The 11780-nt window shown below is 34.6% G+C and overlaps 1 long non-coding RNA gene across 1 annotated transcript; it reads left to right on the top strand.

The window, feature by feature from the left end:
* Positions 1-10156: 10156 nt before the first annotated feature.
* Positions 10157-11150, top strand: LOC118599374. The gene is made up of 2 exons (XR_004948700.1): positions 10157-10969; positions 11095-11150. It is a non-coding gene; the product is annotated as an uncharacterized LOC118599374 (long non-coding RNA).
* The last annotated feature ends 630 nt before the right edge of the window (positions 11151-11780 follow it).

The following is an 11780-nucleotide window of genomic DNA, read 5'->3' on the forward strand; positions in this document are numbered from 1 at the left end:
GTGTGAGAGCAATTTCTTCTTTTTTTTGGTTTTACTGCTGTGCTGTTGAGCTGTGTTATCGCTGTGGATCAGACTTATTGTTGCTTGTGTGGCACGTTGTCTTCACAGAGCTGCTCCTCCAGAGTCGGCGTGAATCCTGAAGAACGCTGCAGCCTTCTCCAACTGTGCTCAACCAAAAAAACAGATCACACAAACATCTGCAGGGTGCTGAATGAAATGCTGAAAGTGAGCGTGCATTTGGGTCTGGTGGCAGGAGCCTCACCCCTTTAACGCATTACACTATCTTAACGCCCACACGCTCACCATGTGACCTCCAGTCAATGACAGGAAGCAAGCTAATGTCAAATCCTGCTTCTTGCAACCCAGATCCTCTTCTGCTTCCAAAGACTCGCTGCTTTGTGTGCTCACAAGATTTCAGTGAAAAGCTGCTCCGACACAGTAGATCTTTGTTCAGTTTGGGTTCTGAATTTATATGTTTAGGACTTCAAATTTCTCTCAAAGGGCTGCAAACGCCTCCTTCACTGTGATATCTGTCAATGGCAGTGCAGGAGAGATAAGATCCTGACGACAGTTATGATTGCATAATTGTCACTCATATAAAGCCATGAGAAAAAAGAGAAGCACGCCCTGTTTAGTTCAAAGTTTTACTTCCAGAGTCAAGATCATCATAAGTGGCACCTTTAGCAGGAATAAACGAAAGTGATTATTTCTGAATGAGATTATCAGTCAGTGGTATCACAGTGGAGGAGTTTTGGTCCTTCTCTGTGCAGTTTGCAGGCTTTCATAAAGACTTTGAGTTGCAACACATTTTAGGTTTTTTATCCTTTCTGTGACAATTTGCTGGTTTTGGTTGTCAACACACTGTAAAGATGTAGAAATTAGTAAAAAAAAAAAATGCTTAGCCTAACAGCAAATTTTCTTTAAATGAGCAAAAAAATCTGCCAATGGGGTAAGAAGATTTCTTATTTTTACTCAAACTAAGATTATTCTCCAATTATAAAACTTTCTTGATAAGATTCTTTTTTTTTTTTTTTCTTTACAAGACAGAAAATAAGACATTTCTCTTGAAACAAAGGTCCTTTTACTCAGTTTGGCAGTGAAAGACCCAATTCCAGTCATGTTTTTTTAATTTTTATTTATTTATTTATTTTTTTGCTTAAAGGAAAACTTGTATATTTAAGTAGAAAAAAATGGTATATCTGCGACAGACTGGTAACCTGTCCAGGGTGTATTTTTCTTTTGTTTGTTTTGTTTTTTTGTGTAGTTTTACATTCAGGAAACAAATCTGTTTTCTATTTATACCATGTTCGTATGAAAATCTGAAATGGGATAAACTAATGGGGGAAAAAAAAAAACAAGACAAAAGCAAAACAAAGACTTTTGCATTTAAAAAATAATAAAAACTAATGCACACTGCCCTCAACCCTTCTCGACCCCAACATTATGATTCAGAAAATGACATAAGATTCAGAATTAAGAGAAAAAATAGACTCAAAAAAAGAGGAAAGTAAGAGATAGGTTTGTCAAAGAAGTGACTGATGAAGGAAAAAACTGTTGAGAGCTAAAACAACAAAGTATTCTGTCTTCAAGGTCTCTACTACAGTCCTCCTGTTGTTGTCATTTATTTTTTAGCATAAGCAAGTTTATTTTCATCTTGTGGTTTAGATGAATTTTCTGTTTTTAACAGATTCTTGTTGCATTTTCTGATGATGAAAAAACATAAATAAAGAAAATTTAACTTAAAATAGCATTTTTTGATATTCCTAGATGACTAGATCCATATGCATCTTTGTTTTCCTCGTCTGAGCTGGAATCTGGTTTTAAACTGTACAGCTGTAATGTTGGGTTGGGGGTTTGAGTGGCTGTAAGCTAGTGGAAGAGCATCTACAGAGAGCTCTTGGTTATAGCTAAAGCCCACTAGCTTGATGCTAACATTTAGTGGAATTTCCCATAGGACGGCTAATGCTAACGCTCAGTCAACCTAAACATACATTGCTGACTAAATGAACATCTTTATAAACTCACAGACATGAATTTTCTAAACTTTTTTTTAATGAGATATTCGTTTAAAAGTAATAATTTGTGGTGTAAAACACATTTTTTTGGTCAGTCTTTTTTCTTCTTCTGGAATAAGGTGTAAAACTGCAACGCGATCGCCACCTAGTGGACAACCTGGAGGAGAGCACGAGAAGCAGAACAATGTTTACAATGGTAATGATTTGAACATTTTTGTTAGAACTTCTCCTTTAGAGAATCTATGTCACACTGTATGATATTAACAATCTCATTATAATTTGATTCATACATTTTACTGTATGTGAATTGTATCAGATTTATATGAATATATTCAAAACACATTTATACCCTATTAATGTATTTCTAAACATATATGTCTAAATGTGTAAACTCAAACTTGAATTGAATCGAATTGTATTGAGTGAATAGAAAGAATCGATCCAGGCTCTGGTGAATCGAATTTAATCCATTTTGAAAATTACAATCAACATTCAGTCCTATAAAAAAACAGCACACGGTTTTTGATTTTGGTTAATAATCATAATTAAAAGACCACTGGGAACACTTTAAAAATAGATCAAAAGAAATCCTCACGTTTCAAACTAAATATAATCCAAGATGTGTTTAAGACTATCTTTGTCTTAGTAGAACTATACACTACAATGGAAACCCTTGGACTGAAGCTGTAAGGTTCAATTGAAAAATGTACCAGGGTATCAGCCATTGGTTTCACCCAGTTTCACCCTTTTCAGGTAAACTCCATCCTCTGAGACCCTGTAGGTTTGTTGCTTCACCTGGAGACTCACTGAAAGTGAAGTGCATATCTGGGTGAACTGAACGCAAGAGGTGGCTCCTGATTGGACATGACAAACGGCAAAGACCGTTACCCCTAACATGAGCAACCATATCTTCCAAATTCTTCATGTGACACCAGACTGCACCAGAGGGTGATAATGACAGGAACTGGCAACGAGTGGAGAAGAAGAGCAGGATTTAGTGTGTGGTTTGATGAGACAAAGAACAGCCTCAGAAGAAAACAACTATGACAGAAATATACAAAGAAGTAAGGGTCTTTTAGTATAACGGTAAAGATTTTTATAAAAAAAATGCTGAGTACAAAAGACTTAACTTTACATTAGCCCTTGCTGGCAGATGGGCTCTAATTTGAAATCCAACAGTTAGTCATTTGAGTGTCCCACAACAGAACAAACAGTAAAAATATTTAAATTAAACTATTTAAAGTAGCCGTTTTTTTATCAGGTGTTTCCTTGGAATCTTGTGGTTACAGCTTTTCCCCTTTTTTGTCCTTTCCAGTGAAGCCTTTAGTTAATATTTGAACTTGACGACTATTTTTTTAAACTATAGAAACAATAAAAATGAGACTTTATGATCCAAACCTTTATTTTTATTTCATTCCACAGATTTACAGTAATTCTTCCATACATTGATGGTGGATTAGCGGTTAGCGCTCTTGCCTGACAGCGAGAAGGTCCTGGTTCAAATCCTGTCTTTCTGTGTAGGGTTTGCATGCTATCCATGTGCTTGTGTGTGTTTTCTCCCATAGTCAAAATACATTTCTCACAGGTAGATTGGTTATTCTAATGTCCCCAGGTGTGATTGTGTGCCCTGGTCCTCCAGGTAATTCTATCCGGCCCCCCAGATCATTTTCTTTTATTGATATTAATGGCCTGATGTTATCTTGCTCTCATTTTTAACTTGTATAATTTTGACAAAATTAATTTTTATTGAGAGTAAAATATTGAATGTTATTTAAGGTTTAAGTTGATTTATTCTGGAATAATATTCCTGTTTTTTTATTGTTCAATTATGTTAAAAAGCTACAGTTTTAAAAATACGCATTCTGCTAGCTTTTTGGACTATTTTGGTATTTACTAGGACTTTTTTAGGCTATCTTGGAGTTTAGCTAATATTTCAGCTACATGCTAGCAGTTTTGGCTAATTTGGCCTTTTTTCATTCTGTTTTGGAGTTTAATTAATATTTAGACGATTTGCTAGCTGTTTTGGCTAATCTAGACATTTTTTTTAGGTTTTAGGCTGTTTGGAGTTAGGCTGATATTTACACTGTAGCTGTTTTGGCTAATTTAGGCTTCTTTTTAAGTTTTTTAGGCTATTTTGGACTTTTGCTATTTTTTCAGCTACAGCTGTTTTGGCTAGCCTAAGTTTTTTTTTTCAGTTTTAAGCTAATTTGGCATTTAGCTAATATTTCAGCAGGCTATCCACTTCAGCGTTTTTAGCTATCAATTTAGCATCTTCAGCGGTCACATTCAGGTTACAGCATTCACACTAGCATTTTTGCAGGTAATGCTATATATCCAGTTTATAATTATGTTAAAAAGTTACGGTTTTAAAGTTTTTGCATTTCAGTTTAAGAGTCTTCAATAAATGTTTATCCTGTTCAGCCCGCGACCTAAGACCCATGTTTAGATGGCTAAGTTTCAAATATCCTAAAAGCGTGCTCCAACACACAAGATGTGCAGCTTCACACAGGTTCAACTTCATTGATCTTCCCCCAGGGAACAGATATCAGACTTATAAAGGTTCCTACCCTCTATATGCCCTCTGATACTACATGCCCTTTTCTAAACTACATGGTAACATAACTAAAATGTTTCTCTTGTCAGTAAACACTGCAATGCTCCACAGTAACGTATTCATTCACAAAACTACAACTTCAAAGCACTTACATCTGTGAAGCCCTTAACAACTGCATGCATTTCAACACACGTCAAGTTCTCACTGAGATAGACCACTCAGTTCCTCATTCTGAGTGTGAGGATTATTCTGCTCGAAAACTCACTCAGTTCCTACTGTTTGAACAAACATAGTCCTTCAGGTATACAGGCGGCGTCCTGCCCTCACCGGAAAACATCTGTCAGAACCTGAAGTCTGCTGTTCCACCACATGATCTTCTTCTGGAGCCACGTTGCCTCTCGCATCTTTGGGTGGAGAGAGAACATATTTTATACTCTTAAGCTTGAAAATGTACATCCTTCTGACAGAATATCACCCATAGGGATGTGTTGATAAAATCGATTAAGCTTAATAGATCAATAATCAATCCATAAAAATCGAGCGCTAATAAATAATTAAAAGCTAAAGTCCACTAGCTTGATGCTAAAGTATAATGGGATTTCCCATAGGTCGGCTAATGCTAACGCTCAGCCGACCTAAACATACATTGCTGACTAAATGAACATCTTTATGTACTCACAGGAATTAATTTTCTAAACTCTTGTAAGGAAATATTTTTTAAAGAAACCCTTTGTGGTCTAAAACACAGGTTTTGTTCATACTTTCTTCTTATTCTGAAATAGGGTGTAATGCTATAACGCCATCGCCACCTAGTGGCTAAACTGCAACACGCTCCAGGAGAGGCAGAACAATTGTTGGAGCTTCTCCGTTTTAAGAATCCATGTAACACTGTATGCTATTAACAATCTCATTATTTCACGAATACATTTTGCAGTATGTGAACTGCATCAGATTAATATGAATATCTTCAAAAATATAGAAATTATTAATGCATTTCTAAACAAATGTGTCTAAATGTGTAAACTCAATTTGATGGAACAAAAAGAATAGAAAAAAATCGAAATCGAAGCGATCCAGCCTCTTGAATCAAATAGATTCTGGAGATTTTTGGCGATACCCAGCCCTAATCATTCGAGTAGGAAACCATTAGGAAAATTGATAAATAGATGGAAATAACTTACTTTGTACGTATATGGGATTAACAATAGGAAGACAATAGGAAAAAAATACATAACTAATAAAACTTAGATAACTGTTGCTATACTCATGGTACTCATGGTAGTATTTCAGTGAAATGTCCCCTATGTCTATGCACACACACATGTATACATATATACTGTATGTGAAAACTTCCAACGGGGGTGGAGTGGGTTGAATGCATTTACATTGCAACTACAGAGCATGTTTTGCTTGGGGTGGGGGGTGCTCACACTGAATTAAGAAGAACCTTAAAGTTTACAAAAGCAGAGCAGAGACGGCAGACAAATATTCCACTGCAGCCACAACTCTTTGATTAATCCTTCAGTGTTCAGTTTCACCCACAAGTCTATTCAAAATAGGTGTTTATGCTGCACGTGAAGCGAGTCAGATTAGTGTGTGTGAGTGTGCAGGGTCGCTACATGTGCATGCATAAAGAGGAAAACAGACACAAACGCGTCTATGTTCTCCAGAGCCGTAAACTGCTGGCTGTTAACATAGACTGAGGTTCCAGGCTGAAGTGTAGCGTTCCGACTGACTCAGGCCTGTGCTCCTTCTTTACGCTTGATGTGGTCAAGAAAAAACCTCATATACTTAAATCCAAAATAAATGTTGACTAGTTTTATTGCATGAATACCTTCCTTTAATATTGTGGAAAATGGTAGCAATATGTGGAACATATTAGTGACTATCTTTTAAGAAATACAAAATTCAGGGATTTAAAAAGGTAGAAAGTAACTTTACAGCATATGATGCTTTATCAAATGATTTAGTAAAAGCGGTGCAATATTTAACATATTAATACCGTTTATACTGACAAAATATGACCACATCCAGTGACTAATTTAGTTTTCTGAGGAATTTTAGGCCATTTAGGAGTTCAGCTAGGAATTGAGCAACGAGTTAGCTTTTTTGGCTAATTCGGCCTCTAATGAAATTATTTATGCAAATTTGGAGTGAAACTAATATTTTAGCAATATGCTAACATTTTTGGCTAATTTGCTATTTACTTGAGTTTTTAGGCTAATTTAGAGTTTAACTTTAATTTTAGCAACATCCTAACATTTTTGGCTGATTTAATTTACTGAGAAATTTTAGGCTAATTTGGAGTTTAGCTAGTAATTAGACAACAAGCTAGCTTTTTTTGCTAATTTGGCGTCTCATAAAGGTAAAAATGTTAAAAAATATCCCATATGGAGAAATGCTAGTTTCTTTTCACATTTTTCCTTGTGTTCGTGCCAAAAAATAGACATAATTCATATTTTTTTTTTTTAATTTCTTATAGGCTAAAGTAAGTCCATGCAGCTCCTTTTAGGTTTTGATCAGTAGAAAACCAGCCCAAATGGGTCTTTTACTGTTAAAGGTTGCCGACCTCTGGTCTTTGTCAACGTTGGAAGTCCACATTACTACTTTAAAGCCGGCTAGGGAGAATCTTTCAATTAAACATCTGCTGTCATTGAAGCACCTGATTGGTCCGTTTATAACTTGAATATCTTGTTCTACAGGAAAAAAATGTGAAAAACTTCGGAATTTTATGAACATTTTAAAAAAGGTATTGGATCAAGAATAATTATTCGGCCAAAAAAATGACAGTCTTATAGCTGTTTATTTCTCTGGAATTTTGGCTTCCCATAATGTAAGCAAGTCACATTTTTCATTATTGCAGTTCGATAAAAAGTCAGAAGAGACATATTCTGTCTTGTACAGATTGAAGTTTCAAATTTCCCCATTGTACAGGAGTTGGGATCGTATGACGTTACAAAGTGCAGAATATGTAAATGATGAATAGGAGTGGGCCAATGACTGCGCCTTGGGAACACCGCGGTAGACTGAGTGAGACAGATCTTGCTTAAACGGAAGAGATGTAGGTTCATAGACAGTATAGAGAGAACTGGACTGATTTCATTAAATGGGAAGTACCCGCTTGTCCCAGAAAGCCAAAATCCCATAGACTACTATTGAAAAATAAACAGCTATTACTCAGTCGTTTTATTTGGCATAATAACCATTCTTGCTCTGGGGTCTCTTTTTAACTCTTTCTTGCTAAACCTATTTTTTATTATTATTATTATATATTTTGTTTATTGCAAATCATTCAATTCTAAATTTGCCAATCAGAGGCCTCAATAAGAGCATGTTGTGCCCTCCGTCCCCACCACAAACAAACCTCTTTATTGACAGATTCTCAGACCAATCATCGCTTACTGACGTCGTCTGGTCCCAAAATGTCTATTCATGTCAATGTGTATTTTATGTCCCAATCCCTCCCCCCCTTACTCCCTAACTACTAAAAAATGTATAGTGCAGGGCTATCTTATGTCATGGATTTCAAAATGAGAATATGACATCACCGATTTCACAAAGTGAAAACTTTATTGATACAAGCATGTTACGATGGCTATTTATGAATCTAGTATGTTCTGAGGATGAAAATGTGGATGGTTTATATAAAAAAAATCATTTAAATACCTTTTTTTTGGAAAAGTTCAAATGCAATGCATTGTGGTCTATCTTCCCCAATCTAGTTAGCATCAATGCACGCTGGGAAATTTCTAAGGCACTTGATTTTGGAATTATCGATTCGGACAGCTCTAACAATAGCAAACACACCAGACAGCAGTATATATATAGGGAGTAGCGAAGGAATTCGGACACGACCATAATCTATTCTTTAGATTAGTATGAGGAGAGAAATCTAGTATATTTTGTGTATTGGAGTCAAAATTCCTGATATCCCGAGGAAGGGAGTGTGATCCAGGGTCGGCAGTCAGCAGCAAACCATTTGACCAATGCAGTATCAACCGTTTCCGTTGAGAAGAAACCAAGATGAAATTTATCAAGAAGACTTTTTAATGCAGGGAGATCATGGAAATGATAATCATTTATATATTCTTGGGCGAGGAGGAAGTTATAAATGATCTGTAGATTCCAAACCTTTCTCTATAAGACTGTCATTACTGGAGATTGAAAAATCAACGTAACTGTATTAATCTAAAGCAATTATTTAGCAAGTTTTATTCTCAGCATAAATTCTCTCAAGCTACCATAAAAAATACATGAAATGAAAAAATGTCTGGAATGCCAATTATTTTCTTCTTCTATGAGTTTGTGTGCAAAGATGTGTGTTTTTAGCTGTCTTTACTATGAGAAGACAAAGGATTTTATTGCAATAAAAAAAACACCAAACACCTGGTAAGTAAATTTTTTCACGTGGATTCCAGTGGTATTTTTTAATAAGATTTTTTTTGTTTTCTTTAATTTTGCCAAATATGTTGGGAACGCATAACGGAGTATTAGTGCCACCAATAAATAAATAATAATAATTTTACAAGGTTATTTTCTTGTAAATTTACAAAATTAAATCTAATAAATTTACTACTTTAATTCGGATAAACTTACGACTTTGATCACACAAATCTGATTTTTTTTTCTTTTAAATTTATGACTTTAAATCTCATACATTTATGACTTAATCTTGTAAATATCCGACTTTAAATCTAATAAATTTATGACTTTTAATCTAATTTATTTACCACTGTGAATCTCGTAAATTTGAGTTTCTTTCTTGTAAATTTACAACTTTCAATCTTGTTAATTTACAGCTTTAAATCTCAGAAATTTACAACTTTAAATCTTGTAAAATTATTATTTTAATCTCATAAATTTACCACTTTTATTCTTGCTAATTACAACTGTAAATCTAATAAATTTACAGCTTTTAATCTCATATATTTATGACTTTTATTCTCGTAAATTTATGAGTTTTTTTTCTCATAAATTTACAACTTTAAATCTCATAAATTTACAAGTTTTAATCCCACTAATTTATGACTTTTAATCTCATAAATTTACAACTTTAAATCTCATAAATTTACAAGTTTTAATCTCACAAATTTATGACATTTAATCTTGTAAATTTACAACTTTAAATCTTGTATATTTATTACTTTTAATCTCTTAAATGTATTTTTTCCTCATAAATTTACAACTTTAATTCTTGTAAATTTACAACTGTAAATCTAATAAATGTACATCTTTTAATCTCGTATATTTATGACTTTTAATCTTGTAAATTTATTAGTATTTTTCTTATAAATGTACAACTTTAAATCTTGTAAATGTAAGACTTTAAATAACATTCAATTTACGACTTCAAATCTCAGAATAAATAAAATAAAAATGTAGTACTTTTAATCTCGTAAATCTATGAAGTTTTTTCTCGTAAAACTATGACTTTAAATCTAATAAATTTGCTACTTTAAATTTCATAAATTTACGACTTTTAATCTTGTATATTTACAATTTTTGAATGTCGTAAATTTAGAAGTTTAAATCTCATAAATTAACGTCTTTAAATATTGCATATGTATGAGATTTAAGTAGAAAAAGTCCTTAATTTAGCCTATGATTTTAAAAGTCATAAATATAAAACTTTATTCTCATATTTTAACAGTTACAATGTTTTTCTTGTAAATTATCGTAATTGAAGTAAACCCACAGATGTCTTTCCGTTCAATAAAATTAAACACAAAATACTTTCTCTGCTTACATTTTGTTTAGTTCCATAAGATTTATCAAACAACTGAGTTGATAGTCGAGTATCTTGGTCACAAACTTGAATTCTCCTGATAAAGTTTAGCTAAACTGTGACAGCATTCGTGACCTTTTTGGCCAAAAGCACATCATTCAGCCCGGCCTCACACCAGAGTAATTATTTCAACATTACAATAAACCCCAGTGTCATTTTTCTTAAGCCTGATGGCTGAAACTTCATCAAATCGACAGCAATTTAAAACTCCAGCCGACTCATCAAAGGCCCTAATCAACAAGTGTCAGTTTGAGGTCAGGTGGCAAGCTGAGGCTTCCTGCGTCTTCTTGTTGCATGCAGAATATTCTGGCCAGTGAACCTCTGGTGCCTGGCTGCTGGTCATTAAGGGTATTAATGATTAACTGAGAATGCTATTGTCTCCGTAGGGCCAGCTGTCCCTCTGCCGTTGATCGACTCCGGTGCCTCTGGGACTCTGAACCAGCTCCATTCATGTGCTAAAGTGACAGCTGCTCCTCACATTCCACAGAAAATGAACTGCAGGCACCGGAAAACAAGCCGGAGAGACAGAAATAACATATGACAGATTTGTCTGTTCCTCAATGGATGGATCAGTGATGAAAGAGTGGATCGGAAGGATTATTTATATTCAAAGAGGTGATGCTGCTTAATCATCCAAAGAGATAATCTTGGTAACTTTACCAGACTGTTATGTAAATTAATAATTTGAATGTCTCTTATGTTTGTATGTGTTCCGATTCCTTTGATCAAACCAAATGAAGACAGAGAGGAGGAGACCTGAAGTGTTTGTCATCCATTAAACCATTTCAATAATATATTTTATTGTGTCTATCTAAAATGAAGGCGGTGCTTTTACACAGGAAGGACTTTGACTGACCTTTGAGGGCCTAAAAACCTACAGAATCAACAGCAAGAGTCCGATTTCAGAGCAAGTTGGGATTAATTCAAAGCTTGAGACTGACAGTAGACGACATTATATTTCAGTTTTAGTGAAATTAGGACACACTAACTTGTTTTTTGTGATGAATTTCCTGTAAAGTTAGAATACAATAAACACCGTCACAATGAAACCAGTTGTATCCTCTACTGTTTTACAACATCTGTTGTTAAGAAATCAAAGTGGTTTTTATCTGACGGCGGAAGGAACTTTAATTGAGCCTTGAAAGGCCTCCGCTGGTGTTTCATGTGCATCTGCAGCTCTTATATTGCTGTGAACTGTTGCTCTTTCACCTGGGAACAATTATCCCTCCTGTCTTGTCTGTAATCAGCCGAACGCGCTCAGATATACTCCATGTGGGAGTGCTGCTCTTAAATGTCCTGGTTTGTTTTGGTTTTTTGCCCCCTCTCTTTGTAGGTGGGATGCAATATTTACTATCAAAATAGTAGTTTTACTGATTGTTTCAAATTTCTTATTGTTCTGTTAGTGGTTACACATAGGTAAACACAT

The sequence above is a fragment of the Oryzias melastigma genome, linkage group LG11, assembly GCF_002922805.2.
Source record: "Oryzias melastigma strain HK-1 linkage group LG11, ASM292280v2, whole genome shotgun sequence".
In the NCBI taxonomy this organism is placed as follows: Eukaryota; Metazoa; Chordata; class Actinopteri; order Beloniformes; family Adrianichthyidae; genus Oryzias; species Oryzias melastigma.